Genomic DNA, 19,395 nt, shown 5'->3' on the forward strand with positions numbered 1-19,395 from the left:
ACAAATTCCTGAGCTTATGCCAGAAATTCCAATCTTTGAAAAAAAAAGATAAAAGGACTGCCACTTGTGACTTCGTCTAGATTATCACACAAGATACTGCCGGTGAAAGTCTTGACGCCTCCAAAAAGATGCTGCTTTGCACCTGATGCAGATAATGAGCTGCGCTGGCACCCCACACGGGGCTGATATCTTATGTTTATTGTTGGACTTGGCTCTTTTTGCAGGGTCATCCCTGAACTTTTTGCCTTCCTACTGTATTTTTTCCGACCTGTTGTTGGTGACTTTATGACTCTAGGCACTTTTTCTCTGCTGATCAGTGCTAAAGTGCATATGCTCTCTATTGTAATGTGTTGTATTGGATTAGTGACTCCATGATTGGCTTATTTGATTTACTTGTCGGACCCTAGTACAGTGCACCATGTGTGCCCAGGGCCGGTAAATCAATTGCTGCTCGTGGGCTTGCAGTATTGATTATGCCATCCACAGAAGCAGCTTGTAAAATGTGAATCAGGCCTGCAGTTGCAGAGCCTGTGTGCAGCCTGGGGCTGCCATGTCGACTTGGCAAGTGCACCCACTTGCTAGTCCCTAAACCTTCCCTTTTCTACATGTTAATTACCCCTAAGGTAGGCCCAAGGTACCCCCATGGGCAGGGTGCGTTGTATGTAAAAGGTAGCACATACCCTGATGTGTGTGGCATGTCCTGATAGTGAATTACAGCCAATTTTGTTTTTCACTATTGCAAGGTTACCTGTTCCCATAGGCCAGATTTGGCAGTTTGATTATAAAATCTTATAATCTTAACTGACCCAGGGAACATGGTAGAATTTAGTATGCCTGAACTCAAAATGATAAAATACATCTTTTAGTAAAGTTGGTTTTATCATTCCGTGTTTGAAAATACCACTTTTAGAAAGTAGGTATTTTCTTGCCTAACCATCCAGCCTGCCTCTGCTAGGTTGTGTACTGCATGTCTGGTTTGTGAGTGACAGGGGCTGGGGTGCCTTCAGGAGATAGGGTGAGTCAGCACTAGGCTGAATAAACCTATCTGCATTGGGAGTGGTGGGAGGAGTAGCTCCTGGGCCTGAATAAGGCTGTGCCTGCCTTCCACAATGCTGGCTCCACCTCCTGTGGTGTGTCTGATGACACTGGCCCACACTGACAAAGGAAGAAGTGGTGCACTGGCAGAATGCACCCAGAACTGGTTTGGACTAGGTACAGACAATCTCTGCCTTCAGAGACAAAGGATTTGTGTGTATAAAAAGAGGGACCCAGACCCCAGAACTTTAGATCACTTCTGGGAAATCAAGAGGAACCTTTGCCAAGGAGAAGGAACCGGAGAGGCTGCAGGAGGATTACTGCCCCTGTACTATTTGTTGCCTGGGGTTGGGCTGCAGTGGTTACTTGTTGCCAAGGAAAGGAGAAAAGGACTTTGCTGTTTGCGTTGTCATCTTGAGGAAGATCTCCAAGGGCTTGAACTGAGCTTGCCTCCAGTCTGAAGTCCCAGGGACACAAAGACTTCACCACCAGCTCCCCCTGAATTTCCCTGCTGGGAATTCTAACCTACAGAGAGGTGACTGCAGCTGTTTAGGACCTCTAGAGACTGTTTGTCGCTGGGAGCTGGAAGCGTGACGCAATGAGGAGAAGCATGTCGCCGCCACAGCAGTTGCCGTCGCATCGCCGAAGAAGCGTGCTGCCGCCGCAGCTGTTCGCCATTGCATTGCCGACGAAGCAGGTCGCATCACCGGAGAAGCGTGTCGCAGAGGTCGCCGTCACATCACCGGAGACGCATGTCGCAGGGCCTGTCACGGCTCCAAAAATCATCGATTTTGCTGTACGACCGTTGGGCTTGCACGCATCGCATCCATGTTGTCGTATCGCATCAAAGACGCCATTTTGACACATTACGCCGATCGTCGCATCACATCGAGGCGCCATCTTGTCGCATCGCGCCGGATCACAGTAAGAAACCGACGCATCACCTCCTCTCCGGTAAGGAACTGACGCATCGCCTCCCCTGCGCTGCAGTTAGGAACCAATGCAACCCTTGTTTGGGGGAAACTTACGACAAGGACTATGATGGGACAACTATAAAAATACAAGTGGGTTCCAACATCACTGATGGTGACAGGGGTCCTTCTTAAGACAGTGGAAAGGGAACCAGGCGCTCTGGTAAGAATGCTTGGTTAAACATATACCTAGCAATAAGAACGTTTTGTTTTGGCTTTTTGTCTCAATAACAGTTAGTCTGAATTGTGCATTGGATAGAGCGGTTAGATTAATAGCCTGTCACCTACAGGCAAGTGGTTCTTTCTACTCGTTAAAATGGCTATTCTGTAATACCTCTATAGTACCTCCATAATCATGAACACTTGTTTAATTAGTAGCTTTCGGGCCACATATATGGCCATGTGTATATTCTTTTAGACATTGAGTCCGAGACTTTCCTTTGATAGAACGTTTGTTCTTTGATACACAGGTATATCAGTACCTGTATATTGAGATGTCTGCCTGACCGTGACAATTTGCGTGGGGAGTGCTCGAGGCATTAGAAAGAAAATTATTACATGAAATACTGACCGTTTAATGCCAAGACTGACCAATGCGAACAAGGAGTGGTCATTTATGTCTGATTCTATATATATGGAGAGAGACTCTACTTTCCAATGAGGTTAGTTCCACGCTATTATGCCATTAGCACACACTAATCTGCTATACTATAAAGTATCTTATACTCCAACAGGATCTTGATGGTTCTACTGGTGGTGGCTCTCTCTACTCTATTGCTAACATCTTCTTTACCAGCTGTATATTTATGGCCTTCTTTTTCGTTGTATTGATTGACACCAGCCCCTCATTTGTATCGAGTGTCAATATATAAGGAATCGATACCACATAAATATATGTAAATTTGTTTTTTAGCAAGAGGACCTTTTTAAAGCAAAATTGTGTTTTTAAACATCAACACCTTGTATAGCTATTGTTTTTATGTGTTTTGTAATATTGTATATTTGTATCCATTTGTTTCAGCCTTGAAAAAGTCCGGATGGACAAAACACGTGTTGGCTGTTATGTGTTATAATGAAATTTGGACAATCCAAGAAAAGAATAATAAACAAATGATAACTAACGAAACTATTTGATTTGTTTGTGGACTTCAAAATTCTCTTTGACTTTGTTGCTATATGAAATTCTTGTAGGACTAATACCTATAATGTGCCTCAACTGATGTGTAATTAGTGTGTGACCTTAGTGGAATATCCTTTTGGGCTTCTCTACGGGTCTGTGTTTTTCCTTCTACAAGCAGAGGAGGAAGTTAGGTTTGAGAGCACTATAGGCTAAATAGAAAGGAAATTATACAAAAAACATATTGTTAATTATTGTGGAGCTAAAACTGACAAAAAGACTTATGTGGATGTGCATGTAAACTCTGACAAATTGCTGCTTAGGTGCATGTGTGTCAGGAACCAATGCATCACCTCCCCCGAAGCAAGGAACCAACGCATCACCTTCCCTGCGACCCTTTTGTTTGTTTTGCGTGGCGCATCCAAGGTACTTTGAGAGTAAAGTGTCTCATTTACCATCTACATTGAACTAAGCTATTTCTACCACTTTAAAGTCATATTTATATTACAGTATTGTGGAGTTTTGTCGTTTGGTCTTGTGTTAAGTCTAGTAAAGATAACTTATTTTTCTAAACTGGTGTGGTTTCCATTTGTAGTGTTTTCACTGTATGACTGTATGTGTTCCCAAATGCTTTACACACTGCATCTGAGATAAGCCTGCCTGCTCGTGCCAAGCTACCAAGGGGGTGAGAAGGGGTTATTTAGGAGTGTAGCCCCCTTATTCTGACCAGAAGCAAGGGTCACTATTTAGACAAAGGTACCTACCTCTGCCAACTGGAGACCCCCATTTCTAACATTGGTGGCCAGCGGTGAGGGTTGGACTTGCATTTGTGACTCATATACAGTGATTGGTGTACACTACTGGTGAGTGCAGACCATAACACAACCACGTACTGTTCTTCTGTTCTCTAGTGTCCTCCTGGAAGTATTTTCTACTAAGACTCTGGTTGGTTGTTGCACCTGTGAAGTCTTGACAAGATGGAACTTGACTTTTGGCACATGTTCATGTATACAATGTGGGAGCTACGTGTGTTCTTGAAGGAAAGGGGGCTACCTGTGAAGAGAAGGTCCAGGGAGGATCTAGAGACAGCCCTATTTCCGTATGAACTACCACGCTGGATGCTAACACTTCCAAATGAGTCTGAGGAAGAGGAATTCTCTGAAAGTTAGGAAGAAACAGAAAAAGATGAAGGGCTTCTGGCTTGTGAGCAGTGGCTGAGAGAGCTTGATGAGGAGCTCAAGATGGCTGAGGCCAAGAGGGCCTTAACCCAAGAAGAAGAAATATGTGTGGCTCAAGAAGTGAGCTTGGCTGGGTTGGAAGTGGAGTCCAGCTCAGATGGTGGCAGCAAAATTGAGTTATCTAGTACTCAGGAAGCAGTACATATACCCAGAGATGTGGCACCTGACTTGAAGGAGGGGGTTAACATACACCAAGGGGTTCAAGGATATGAGGCAGCTCCAGTGGTGCGCAGTGTCCCTGAGGTAAATTGGGAAACTGACGCAGGGGTTCATGGTCCTAGTGGTGGGTGGGATACTCTACTGACTCTAGATGAGAGGTGCAGGGAGAGGGGTTCTCCCATTGTTCAAATCCTGGTGTGTGAGTGTGGAGGCCGCCCAGAAGAATGTGGATTGAGTGACAGAGACAGTCAGATACTGTCTTGCCAATCTCAAGAGAGTGGTGTGGGGTATATGTGCGAGGCACTTGATGGTGAGGTGAAGGATAGTTTGGTTAATACCTGTGGGGGGCTATGTGATTCAATTGTGGGAGAGCATATTGTAAGTCCCTGTTTTCCAGAGCTATGTCAACACTTGTTGGAGTGTGAGTTCTCTCACCCCAGCGAGCTCACCCGGGAGGCAGACCTTTTGGTGTATTCCAGAGGGTCTGAAGAAGCATTGGGGAGTGACCCTAAGATGAGTGGCTCAGGTTTCTTCCAGCCCAGAGTGGTGGGAGAGGTTCAGAGTAGCCCGGCTAGGTCCGGGTGTAGTGGGAGGGTTGCAGGGCCTCACGTCCTGTCTCCAAGGAGAAGGAGTGAGACTGGGATGTGTCCCGAAGTGCCCCAACCTCAGTCTCAGGACCTGGATGGTTCCTTAAGGGAACACCAGGTAGGGAGCCTAGGCTGTACTAGTAGTCCAGAGTGGGATCTCCTAGTGTCAGGAGAACTGGGAGTGTCTGTAAGCAGACCTCCATCAGTTCTGGTGTCTGTCAGTGGCACTCCTAAGTGGAGGGTGCAGAAGTCCAAATTGAGGGGTGAGAGGGGGAGAGAGTCCCCAGTGGAAGAACCAGTGAGTCAGGGGCCAGCCAGAAGGGCTGAGTCTCCTAGGAGTGACCATGGTGACACCACTTCTGTCCTGGGGATCTTCACGCATTGCCAGATGGACAGGGGTGGGAGATCTGCGCCAGGCAGACTGTCACACAACACATGAGTTATGTGTTACCCTCAGGGGGGCCTGTGTGCTCACCAGGAACTCCTGGTGCATCGGGCTGGTGCTCAACCACAGGGGTTGGTCCCTGGGTTGGGAAGCCAGGTTCAGGTGTTGCCTGACCTGGAGGAAAGGACAACTGTAATCAGTGTCCCTCCCGGTTTGTCTTCTGGGGGCACCGCTCCAGGTGGGAGGGTGCAGGGCCTCAGTAAGGGGGGCAGGGAGAGAGCATCCTCACCCCTGACCTCTGCCCAGTCTAAGGGTAAACATCCTAGGTCGGGATCCCAGTTGCAAGATAGAACCCCTGAACTGGTGGGTGAATTGTGCAAGACACCTGCCACTGGTGGCCTGACAATTCTGGAAGTGGGTACCGGTCCAGGTTGGAAGGGTACAGAGCCCCGAGGAGAAGGAGGACCGGGTGTGGGAAAGCCCACCCCAGTCTCCTGTCCAACCACCTGGTATAGGCCCGGGGTTGGTGGGTCAGTGTCAGGATGTCATACCTGACCTGACAGGAGGGAGAGTGGACCAAGGGTGCCAAGCACCTGGAGCAATTGCCCCCCACTCGCTGACGCCACAGAGATTGGAGAACCATGAAGGCCTGGGTCTTGGTTCTCATCAATGAGAGCTGTCAGTGGCCACTGTGGCTTGCTGTCCTGGTGGACAGAGTTGTACCTGGGAGGGGGACAGGAGTCGCACCCCGGGGGTGGACTGGGCCACACCACTGTGTTGGCCATGTGGGTACTGTCTGACTGTTGGGACACACCTGTGAGCAAGGTATGGTTAGGTGCTGCACAGGTGGTATCCACAGGTGAGGAGAAGGGTTCCCTATGGGTTAGTTTAGTTGGCCCTGAGAGTATGGACAGAGGGATCCAAAAATGTTCAGATTGGCGTAGAACTTGAATATGCCCCTGCAGTTGCAAGCCAGGGTCCATGTTCTATCGCCCAAAGCAGGCAATCCCATCAAGGTAGGGATTGGTCTACCCTGCATTTTGGATGGAAAGGGGTTGTGTTAGACTTGGCCCTTTTTACAGGGTCATCCCTAACTTTTTTGCCTTCCTCCGGTATTTTTTCTGACCTGTTGTTGGTGGCTTTTTGACTCTGGGCACTTTTTCACTGCTGATCAGTGCTAAAGTGCATATGCTCTCTATTGAAATGTGTTGAATTGGAGTAGTGACTCCGTGATTGGCTTATTTGATTTACTGGTCAGACCCTAGTAGACCGCACCATGTGTGCCCAGGGCCGGTAACTCAAATGCTGCTGGTGGGCTTGCAGCACTGATTGTGCCACCAACAGAAGCAGCTTGTAAAATGTGACTCAGGCCTGCCATTGCAGAGTCTGTGTGCATGTCGACTTGGCAAGTGCACTCACTTGCCAGTCCCTAAACCTTCCCTTTTCTACATGTTAGTCACCCCTAAGGTAGGCCCAAGGTATGGACAGGGTGCGTTGTATGTAAAATGTAGGACATGCCCTGATGTGTGTGGCATGTCCTGATAGTGAATTACATCCAATTTCGTTTTTCACTATTGCAAGGCTACCTGTTCCCATAGGCCAGAATGAGCAGTTTGATTATAACATCTTATAATCCTAACTGACCCAGGGAACACGGTTGAAAAACTAATTTAGTATGCTTCAACTCAGAATGATAAAATACATCTTTTAGTAAAGTTGGCTTTAACATTCCGTGTTTCAAAATACCAATTTTAAAAAGTAGGTGTTTTCTTGCCTAACCATCCAGCCTGCCTCTGCTAGATTGTGTATTGCATGTCTGGTTTGTGAGTGACACAGGCTGGGGTGGCTTCAGGAGACAGGGTGAGTCAGCACAAGGCTGAACTGACCTATCTGAATTGGGAGTGGTGGGAGGAGTAGCACCTGGGTCCGAATAGGGATGTGCCTGCCTTCCACTATGCTGGCTCCACCTCCTGTGGTGCGTCTGATGACACTGGCCCACACTGACAAAGGAAGAAGTGGTGCATTGGCAGAATGCACCCAGAACTGGTTTGGACTAGGTACAGACACTCTCTGCCTTCAGAGACAAAGGATTTGTGTGTATAAAAAGGGGGACCCAGAACTTCAGATCACTTCTGGGAAATCAAGAGGAACCTTTGCCAAGGAGAAGAAACTGAAGAAGCTGAAGGAGGATTACTGCCCCTGTGCTGTTTACTGCCTGGTTTTGGCCTGCAGTGGTTACTTGTTGCTAAGGAAAGGAGAGAAGGACTTTGCTGTTTGCGTTGTCATCTTGAGGACGATCTCCAAGGGCTTGAACTGAGCTTGCCTCCTGTCTGAATTCTGAGGGACACAAAGACTCCACCACCAACTCCCCTTAATTTCCTTGTTTGGAATTCTAACCTACAGAGAGGTGCCTGCAGCTGTTTAGGATCTCTAGAGACTGTTTGATGCTGGGAGCTGGAAGCGAGAAGCAACGAGGAGAAGCGTGTTGCCACCGCAGCAGTTGCCATCGCATCGCTGGAGAAGCGAGCCGCTGCCGCAGCTGTTCGCGGTCGTATCGCCGACTAAGCATGTTGCATCACCGGAGAAGCATGCCGCCACTGCAGAGGTCACCGTCGCATCACCGGAGAAGCGTGTTGCAGGGCCTGTCACGGCCTCAAAGATCAGCGATTTTGCCACACGGCTGTCGGGCGTGCACGCATCGCATCCACGTTGTAGCATCCCATCAAAGACGCCATTTTGTTGCATCGCATCGCATCGAGGCCCCATCTTGTCTCAAATTTGCTCTGGATCACAGTAAGAAACCGACGCACCATCTCCTCTCCGGTAAGGAACCGACACATCACCTCCCCTGCGCTGCAGTTAGGAACCGATGCATCACCTCCCCGAAGCAAGTTACCGATGCATCACCTTCCCTGCGACCCTTTTGTTTGTTTTGCGTGACGCATCCAAGGTACTTTGAGAGTAAAGTGTTGCATTTACCATCTACATTGAACTAAGCTATTTCTACCATTTTAAAGTCATATTTTTATTAGAGTATTGTGGATTTTTGTTGTTTTGTCTTGTGTTAAGTCTAGTAAAGATTACGTATTTTTCTAAACTGGTGTGGTGTCCATTTATAATGTTTTCACTGTATTACTTTATGTGTTCACAAATGCTTTACACACTACCTCTGAGATAAGCCTGCCTGCTCGTGCCAAGCTACCAAGTGGGTGAGTATGGGTTATTTAGGAGTGCAGCTCCCTTACCCTGACTAGAAGCAAGGATCCCTATTTGGACAAAGGCACCTGCATCTTCCAACTAGAAACCCCCATTTCAAACATTTATGCCTTGAGTAGTTGTTTGAACATTCCCACACATGTGAGCCATATTACGTCATTATTGAGATGTCTATAGTATTCATGGTTACCTTTTATTGGGGATATGAGAACTCCTATATTCGTAGGTTTGGCGAGCTTGACTCTCAAAAGATTGTTCCCAATTCTGTGAGTTTTCTAATTCAATGATTCTATTTTTAAATGAATCTGTTCTCCATGGTTGCTACTATTGCAATAGGAGCTAACTACAAGGAAGCAGTTAGTCAGTACCTTAAAGTCAAGAGGCGTCCTCGATGAGGGGGAGCAGTTACTTTTATAATAGCTGCATATGTGGAGTATGCCTTTGAGAAATGTTATTCATCGGTGGAGTTTGAGCCTATAGAAGCTGCCGCAGACCACTTTAAAGCTTATACGGCAACACCACTGATGGAGCATTATAAGGTTTTCCAACACTTGGAAATCCCTTTGACTTACCAGGAACACCAGAATTGGTTTGCTGGTAAATTGCAACAAAAGCACAGAAATGTCATTTTAGGAGGGTGTTGGACTTGGCCCTTTTTGCAGGGTCATCCCTAAACTTTTTGCCTTTCTCCTAGCCTTTTTTCTGACATGGTGTTGATGGTTTTAGGCCTCTGGGCACTTTAGCACTGCTGTCCAGTGTAAAGTGCGTGCACTCTCTGTGTTAAATATGGTAAGATTGGTCTACACCTGTCTGGCTTATTTAATTTACCTGTCAGTCCCATGTAAAGTGGTATCCCGTATACCCAGGGCTGGTGAATTAAATGCTACTGGTGGGCTTGCAGCGCTGATTGCGCCACCCACCAAAGTAGCCTTTCAAAGATATCTCAGGCCTCTGCAAATGCAGGGCCTGTACGTGCAGTGTAACTGCCACTATGACGTGGCACCTAAAGTGTGTGCCATGTCCATGACCCCCCTTTTACTACATGTCAGTCACCCCTAAGGTAGGCTCTAGCCAGCCCTATGGGCAGGGTGCATTGTAGGTAAAGGATAGGACATGTACCTTAAGTGTGTGAGATGTCCTGGTACTGACAAACAGCCATTTTGGTTTCTCACTACTATGGGGCTGCCCTCCCATAGGAATGCATTGGGGATTTCCTGATAAGTGTTTCAGTGGTAATTCCTGATAAGGGAAGTGCAGAGTGGTCGAGTTTGATATGTTTGGAATAGTGATTATAAATCCTACGCAATGGTGTGCGCGGATTTATTATGACTATTTTAGAAATGCCACTTTTAGAAGTTGGCATTTCTGTGTGCTATGTGTCTGCCTGCCTGATGTGAATTGCATGTCTGGCTTGTGAGTGACAGGGGCTGGGAGGTGTGTGTGGCTCCAGGCGGGTCAGGGTGAGTCAGAGCAAGGCTGAGTGGAACATCTGCGTTGGGAGTACTGGGAGGAGTAATTCCCTGACTCTGCATAGGACTGTGCCCAGCCTGTACAATGTTGGCTCCACCCCCTGTGGTGAGTCTGATCACCTAGCCCCCACCTGACAAAAGGGAAGAGGAGCTTGGAAAACAAAGTGCTCCAAATCCCCCCCGAACCAGTTGCATCTTGTTCCCCCATGCCCTGAACTACAGACAAAGAAAAATACGGTATAAATGTAGGGGCTGTGACCCCATGAAATTGTTCTGTTCTTGTGCTTACTTGGACTAGTAGCCGGCAGGCTCCAAGCCAGCCAGGAGGAACTGCTGCTGGGGATGGACTTGCTGCCCTGCTAGGCAGCTGAGGGTGTGTTGGACTTGGAGCCCCCAGTGTGCTGGCCTTCCTGTGCTTTCTTTGCCCAGCTTTTGCCCTCATCAAGCTCCAGGACGAGGGGAGCATGAGGGCGCTGCAGCCCTGTGCGGCCGAAGTACCGATAGAAGAATCCAGGCGGGAGCCTACCCCGAGCTGGAAGGTGCCTTATAATCAAAGCGGGAGCCTACCCCATGTTTATACCACTGAGGCAGGAGCCTACCCTGCACTGATGCCGGGACGTGAGCCTTAGCGTGGGCTCGTGTTATTCGCCGCAACCCGGAAGTCTCGCACCGAAAGGAGAATCCAGGCGGGAGTCTTCTACGCGCTGTAAGGTGCCAAAGTAGCCTTGGGGTCATCGCCCCTGAGTGAGGAGGTCCGGGCAGGGCTCCCGTATGCCAGGGAGAGCCCCGCATTTGTGCCACGGTAAAATGGAGCAGGAGCCCACCCCGCATCTCCGCGTTACTCCAAGAAGCCGCCGTCCGGAGCAGCAACCCGGAAGTCAGGCGTCTTCCACCTGATAGTGGGCAGGGCTCCCGTGCACTGAGGAGAGCCCCCCACGACGGAGGAAGTCGGGAGCCTCACGGGCTCCACATAGAAGTCCCGGGGCCCAGGAGGGGGCCCGGGTGAAGTGAGGAGAGAGAGACCAGCATACTGAGTGAGGGAGAGGAGGCGTCCGACCGGAGCCTCCAGGTCTCCCAGGGCAGAGAGACGGAGCCCGCAGAGTTATTCCCAGTGAGCTGGGGGCTGAGGTGGGAGTGGATGTCTTGTTTTCCCAAGGCACGGGTGGGGCCAGTGCAAGTTTTCTCCCCCAGCTGCACCGCAGATTGCGGGCAGCTGAAACGGTAGTGCAACTTTGTTCAGAAGTCCCGGAGGGGGACTCAAAAAGGCACGGTGGTACCCAGGTTCACTTTGGCATCAGCTGCACCGCGAGAGTGTGGGCAGCTGCACCGTGGGGCAATTTTGAATTTAGAGTCCCAGTGGGGGGCTCATAGGGCACAGTGAGTGCCAAGCCTGCTTGTGCATTCCCACAGCTGCCCTGCAAGCGCACAGGCAGCTGCAACGTTTGAGGGCATTTCGTTTTGTAAGTCAGAGACACAGTAGTGCCATTGCCAGTCCCAGCTGCCCTGCGAAAGCACAGGAAGTTGCAACGTTTGGGCTCATTTGTGAAGAGTACTAGTGGGGACCCCGGAGGCACAGTGAGTGCAGCGCTATTCTTTTCTTTGAGGGGGCATTTTGATTCAGTTGCTGAGAAAGAAGTGAGGTACACTCCTGCCCTACCCCAGCGCATTGCGCGCCCTTGGATGTTGCTGCATTGGCAGCTGAGCCCTGACTTTGCTGGACATAGGGGATTGGAGACCTAGAAAAGCCCGGTTGGCCTGGGGGTCGTGTTAGGGTGTGATTGGCGTATAGTGGGTTTATGCTGGTGATGCTTATCCCCTAATACGATTTATACGTTCTGATTTATACCTAATGTCATGTTATGATATTTTAGGATGATGTCTAATGCTAATGTGATAATGCTTACGTCATTATGGTACCAGTAGTTACTGGTTGTGTTTTGCATTTACTTACCTGATCTGATGGTTCTGACCGTGGCCCGATTGGCCTGGTCCTGTATATAATCCCCTGTGAATCTTGCCTAGTGCCAGTTGGCACGGTGTATATTATGTGATTACTTTTCTAATGTGTTTATGACAATACAAAGGCTATTTTTGATATAACCATGTGTGGAGTTTCTTTTGTAGTCTGCCTAGTGTGTTGCTGCTGTGTGTGTGTGTTGCGCAAACGCTTTACACATTGCCTCTGGGATAAGCCTGCATGTGCCAAGCTACCAAGGGGGTGAGCAGGGGTTATCTTCAGCTTGTAACTCCCTTGCCCTGACTACAGTGGTGGTTTCTGCCTGGCTTTGGCGCAAGCCTTAGCCAACCGGAAATCCCATTTCTAACAGAGGCCCTGAGCAATAAAGGGACTACATGGCCAGTCTTGGCTGGTTACATGCCCATTCCACATTCTGACACATTAGTACCCTCTGATGTAGTGGAAATGTTAAATTACACTGTTGTCTTATATATAGAAGACTGTCACATTTTTATATGTGCTCTGAGCTCGAGACCTGCTCTCACAGCAGTACCAGCAGTTCAGGCACAAGTACAAACCATTAGTCCACAAACTATTCAAGTTATCATGGGACAAACGCCCATGAAGCATGATGAAATGGCCGCCTGAGGTAGTCGCAAGACCAACCAGTTAGAAGCAGTGTATTAGTACACCACGCATCAAGACAAACATAGAATATTGACTTATCAAATCTTCATGACATATTTATTACACATTTACAGAACAAAAGCGCATGTCAAAAACACTAATTTCATGAAATAGTAATTCATCACTTGTTACATGTTTAGTAACACGTTTTAAAACTGAAATGACAAAAGGGTCTCTGAACTTTACAACATTTCCTTATGATTCTCAAAGTCAGATCTTTAACTGAATTCCTGGTTCTCCACCCAGAACTTTTTTCCAATTTTGATACAACTGTATCAGACAAGTGTTTGAATTGTTACTATTTAGGGGACTATATAATGATACAGATGAATGCATTACCTACTTCCCTTTGGCATTTTTATTTAGACCAGCTAGCCTGTAAGAATGAGGTATTTTCAATATATGGGTAGTAGGCTTACATTTTACAACTTCACCCCAGGTAACAGGCCAAAGATGTTTTCTACCTAACTGCATTAAGTGTAGTGAAACTAAAACCCTATGTTCATGATCCCCAGATGTCCCTGCATGGGACATCCTGCCGCAGGAGATTATTAAGAACGCTGTACCCTCCGTTTAATCAATGTTAGGTGTGGTGTTTTTTTGTAATCGAGGACAGAGAGAGGAATGGTAATATGCACAGTACAGGTGGGAGGGTTAAAGCGGCCATACAGGGTGTAACTTGTCAGGCACACTGCCAGATGGTGGTAAAGGCAGAAGGAAGGGACAGAACTTTGATCAGGCAAGATGGAAGCTCAAAGCAGGAGAGGGTGTGTGTGTTAAGTGGCACCTGTCCCTCATTGCTCTGTGCAGCCCTTATGGCAGTATAGTAGTTTACCACTGCCCCTTAATTGTTCTAAACTATGGGACCTACGTATTTAGTGCACTTGTGACTTTAGATATGATTGGGTCACTATAAAACCCGATTATTGCTCTTCATTTATGTCAGCTTGACTGTTGCCGTTCAAAATGTTATTTCAGCTTCTCAAACCTCCGTAAAGCTTCATGAGGCAACAAAATCTTGTCAATGAAATGATTACTAGGGAAACATATATACAATCTAGGATGCTATACATTGCACTTTATAAGTATGTAATCCCTTAAAGTCTTCACATGCTGATCCTGTTTATTTGGTAGTGTAATAGTCTACAAGGCTGCACAGTCATTTTATGTTAATCAAAGATTATGATGCATTGTCACACAGCTGGCCAATGAATCAGAGTAAAGCCTCAATCACCAAGCACACGGTTTCACAGTCCTCATCACTGCCTTCTATGTTTATAGAACGCTGTAAGATCGAAAATGTGCGTGTAGCCTTTCCAGGGGATTATGAAAAGATTTAGCAATCATATTATTTAAAATACCTGGTTACATTTCCCATAAGAAAATCTGGAAGTTGAGACCTCCTACCATGCTGGTGTATAGTATTTAATCAGTAAAAGCAAAGGCTTGTTGGAATGGGTACATACGATGTCAGTGAATACCATGATGTGTGCAGGCTCCACAACGACAATACCAATAAAAATCATGTCAACGTATGCTAGAACCTGTGTCCATATGACAATGTCAATGCTCATAAATACAATGTAAATGCATGTCATAATCAATGCCTGCACAACAGCAATGATACCGGCAGTAGCAATGTCAATGGATGCCATAATCCATGTGCAAATGACAATGTTGTTTGCAGTAAAAGTGATGTCAATATATGTCATGACCTAAGAATGCATATCTATATTAATAGTAGTAAGAACAGTATTAGTGTATGCTATGACAACTGTACACAAGCTATTGAGAATGTTGACAAAAATGACACCAGTGACTACCATATTATTTTTAGGAGTTTCATTAAACTCATACCATTGCAGTCGGGTTTACCCAAGGTGACCTCCCCATAAACCCAGAGTCACAGGTACGTGGTCAGACAGGCCCTGCAACCAGCACCCACACCTATTGAATAACAGGTCACAGGTAGAGTCTTTCTTAACCCAAAGATAAATGCATGCCCAGGGAATATCTTGATCGTTCCTACAGATTGATAGTTAATGTTAATGTTAAGGGGGATTTATTAAGCGCACTGTCACCATAAGTTTCCTGGTGCTGATAGACCACGGGGATGTGCAGAGAGGCTTAACGGGAGTGTGAAAAGAACAGGGTTTTCAACGATTTCCTAAAAGGCAGGAGAGAGGGCTCAGCCTTGAGGAGGGGTGGGAGAGAGTTCCACAGCTTAGGAGCCAAGTGAGTAAAGCTGCGGCCGCCTAATCTAGAAAGTTTGAAACGAGGGATGACCAGGAGCCGGAGATTGATGGACCTCAAAGTGCGGGAGGGACAGTAAGGGGTGACCAGAGATTTCATGAAAGCTGGACAGAGGCCTGACCGAGCTTTCAAGGCCAGGCAGCAGACCTTAAAGGCTATTCTTTCGCTGATAGGCAGCCAGTGTAGTTGATGGAGCAAGGGTCTAGCCGACTGCCATCTAGGGATTCTAAAGGCGAGTCTTGCGGCCTGGTTTTGAATGAGCTGAAGCCTAGATAGCAAGGATTTTGGGAGGCCGAGGTACAGGGAGTTGGAGAAGTCGAGACGGGACATCACCAGGGCTATTTTCACCTGTAGCAAGGCTTCCGGGGTCAAAAGGTAGGAGACTTTCCGTATCCGGTAAAGCTGGAACATACAGGCGGAAGTTACAGCGCTCACCTGGTCCTTGAGTGTGAGCTGAGAGTCGATGGTGACCCCGAGACTCTTTACACAGTCAGCTGGTGAAGGCGGGGGGCCGAGCTCGGAGGGCCAGAACTGAGGGCCCCAGTGGGCGACGCTCCTCCCGGGAAGGAGGAGCTCAGTTTTTCCTGGATTGAGCTTCAGTTGGTTTTGATTCATCCAGTGCTGGATGTGTAGCATGACCATTTGGAAATTAATGATGGCGTCAGGGGAGGTGAGAGGGAAGATAATTTGTAAGTCATCCGCATAATTAAACACGGTGACGTCCCACCTACCCAGGGAGTGAATAAGGGGTTGAAGGTACAAATTAAAAAGGAGGGGGGACAAAGATGATCCTTGGGGGACGCCACAGAGCAACGGGGTGCTGGAAGCTGTAAAAGGGCCCAGTTTGACAGCTTGAGATCTTCCCTCAAGGAAAGACCTGACCCAGGTCAGAGCGAGCCCATGGATTCCTGCTGACTCGACACGGTGGAGTAAGATGGCATGGTCCACCGTGTCGAATGCAGCCGACAAGTCCAGTAGGACCAGGGCCTGGGAGAGACCTCTGTCGGCGTTAGTTCTGAGGTTATCCAGCACGGCGAGAATAACAGCCTCGGTGGAGTGGGCTGGTCTGAAGCCGGCTTGATTTCATTCTAAAAAGTTGGATTCCTCAATGAATTGCGAGAGGCAGGCAGTGACATGTGCCTCTAGGATTTTAGACAAGTAGGGCAGGATGGAGATGGGCCGATAATTTGCGAGGATCGATGGGTCCGCGCCCGGCTTTTTCAACAGAGGAACCAGGATGGCCTCCTTGAACGACCTGGGGACTGTTCCAGAGCTGAGAGAGGCATTGAGTAGGGGTAGAACACTGTGTGGAAAGTGTGGCAGATCTGGCAAAGCACTGAAGGAGGGCAGCAGTCTTTGGGGGAGCCAGATTTCACACGTGTGGCCAATTTTGCTAGGGATTCGGGGTCGAGGAAGGGGAAACAAGTCAGAGTAGAAGCATTAATGGAGGGGGCTACGACAGTGGCCAGAGAGGGAGACTGAGGAATAGAATTTTTGATTATCAAGATCTTATCAATAAAGAAGGAGTTCAGAGCATCACAAGACTCAGCGGAAGGCGCCTGATTGGGGAGTGTCCTGGCGTCTGATGTTAATTCAGCAAGAACCTTGAATATCTCCTTGGATTTGTTAGGGGCAGTTAGTATTCTCTTGGAGACGAAGGCAGCCTTAGTGGTGATGATGGCTTTTTTATATTCCTTACGTGCAAGCATGTACGCCTCCCTGTCGGTGCTGAGGTAATTACGCCTCCACCTACGCTCCACTTGGCGTAGCTCAAGATGTTGAGATTTCAAAGCTGAGTTGAACCATTTGTGGGACTTGCTATGTCGGGAGCGAGGGAACCGAGAGGTGGGGGCGAATTGGTCGCTGGCTGTCGTAAGCCAATGGATGATATCAGCGTCCAAGGCGTTGACGCCTGAGCTGTTACTAGGAGGGGGTAAAGTTTCTGCAAGGAAAGAGAGGAAGGCAGGAAGGTCAAGGGCATTCCATTTCCTAGCGACCCCACCCTCCAAAGGCGGAAGTCTGACCGGGCCCTTCACCGAGATAGAGGTCTCGATCAGCGAGTGGTCTGACCAGATGCATGGAGAGATGATCGGGCAAGAGAGCGATACCCCCATCGACCAGATGTGATCCAAGATGTGGCCCCCGGTGTGAGTGGGAGTAGTGACATGCTGGGTCAAATTCAAGCTGAGGAGTGCCTCAAACAGTTCGGTAGCATGAGGGCCGGCGTCAGCCTGATTATACCAGTAATTAAAGTCGCCAAACATGGCGATACGAGCGGAGGCAGTCATCAGGGCGGCAAGCTGTTCGCTGAGAGCAGCAGAGAACAAAGGCATAGGGGTAGGAGGACGATACAGAACAATGAGAGTCAGGGCTCCAGCCTCGGAAGCTAGGCTGATGACAAGATTCTCAACCTCTGGAAGGCAGAGCGAAGAGGACGCAATGAATTTGAGATCTTTGCGTATGATTGCTGCCACGCCTCCACCGCGACGAGCTGAAGGCCGATTGGCATTCAGCATATAATAGCTAGGAGGCAGAGCAGCCAGAATATCGGGAAGGGAAAGGTCAGATAGGCAAGTCTCGGTGAGCAGCAGGACATCAGGGTTCTCGACTGTCAGGAGAAGAAATATGTCAGAATGGTGTTGAGGGAGGGAACGTGTGTTGAGATAGAGTATACGAATCCGAGACTCAGGCTGGGTCGGGGCAGACAGAGCCTGATAAGTGAGTGGGGGTGAAAGTGTGTCAGCCAAGATGCCAAGAGACACTAGGCGATCCCAAGCAGCAGAAGGGAGAGCACAAGGACAGTGCTGTAATGCTCTGAGTGTAGCAGCGGAATAAGTGAGGGCAGGAGCAGCGTTCCAGGGCCCTGGGCCCGGCAGGCCGCGGACGGGCGCAGACGGGCTTAACTCAGGCGAGACTCCGGCGCGCCTACGACGAGTGGCGCGGCAAACAGGTCCGTGGCAACTGGTCCCAATAAAATACATTTGGCTCGCCCTCCCGAAAAATACCACAAAGCTAGATGCCACATGTAGATAGAAAAACTCAGCCAATTAGAGCCCGACGTACACAGCACAAGTAATGATCATGCGTTCCTCAAGCCAGACATCTGGACACATGCACACAGGCCCACACTGGCTCTCCCTGAGCTATCCATGTTTTTATCAGATGCCCATCCTTATTAATTTACGACTGTAATGACTTTTAAGAATGAAGAAATCAGTTTATGGTACTTCACAAGATGTGGATAAAACTAGCCAAAACTTTATACACAAAGAGACTTTCCTCAGACGCATTCTGTCGAGACTCTCCCGGCCACTGCGTTTAATTACACCAATGTGTTGCTGTTTTGCCAAACGCCTCTTGTCTTTTCATTTCTTTAAGATAAATTCATGTGTGAGAAACAGGCCATATAAGAAACTGTAACACCATGGCTTTATTCACTTATTTTTTGTCTTTATTCCAGTCTACCTTTTCTGCGTGGGAACATCTTGTTTTAGAGAAGTCATCCGCAATGTGCAACACTTCTGAAAAACTTCTAAAAGACAGGCTCTTCAGCTATCACAACACCACATAAATTTAGAATCTTGATAAGACCTCTTCTTACATGACTATAGTCTGACAAGATCGAGTCAGCCAAGGGGGGCGGATGAGGTGAGTGGAAGGGATTCATTAAAATCTATGTATCCACACTATGCTTCACAAAGTTTTGAATCTGGCACAAGCGTATCAATATATCCTAAATGCACCAAGAACTCCATCTATGAACGTTATCATGTAACATTTAATCCACATTTGTAAAGAGAGAACAATCACCCATTCTGTCAATGCCCATCATGTCTCTCAACTCCTGAAATACACTATACTAATAACAACTTTTACAAGAACACTAACCTATGTAGAATTCAATGGACGGTAAACTGACTGCTATTTGACTGCTGGTCTCATTTCTTATGAGACACTTTGATTGACTGTCGGAGAAAGTTTACAGTCTGCCTTGAAGACTTGGGTTATTTATCTCTGTAACTTGAATAAGCTGATCATAAATTCGGCACCTTCTGTAGGCTTCCTACAACATAAAGAATATCAGGTTTCTACCAGTTTTCATTGAGCCTGTCACATGTGCAACGAGGAGTGAATCATCTCTGCTCTATTTCTTATTTAGGAAGTTCTCCAAATAGAGTGGAGTCTTCTTGGTTTAATAGACTTAGTCTTCAAAAACAGATCAAACTCATGGCAAGAAATATAATTGATGAACTCAGACTTATAATCAGGATCAAACCATTCTTACTAAAGAAGATCATAAGGAATTAATTTAGACTATGGG

At 47.7% G+C, this 19,395-nt stretch overlaps 1 protein-coding gene across 3 annotated transcripts in view; it reads right to left on the minus strand.

Moving 5' to 3' along the window:
* The window catches only part of SHISA6 (shisa family member 6), a 1,379,883-nt gene that overhangs the window by 903,832 nt on the left and 456,656 nt on the right, over nt 1-19,395 (minus strand). The gene's annotated exons all lie outside the window — the stretch shown is intronic.

The sequence above is a fragment of the Triturus cristatus genome, chromosome 7 (assembly GCF_964204655.1).
Source record: "Triturus cristatus chromosome 7, aTriCri1.1, whole genome shotgun sequence".
In the NCBI taxonomy this organism is placed as follows: domain Eukaryota; kingdom Metazoa; phylum Chordata; class Amphibia; order Caudata; family Salamandridae; genus Triturus; species Triturus cristatus.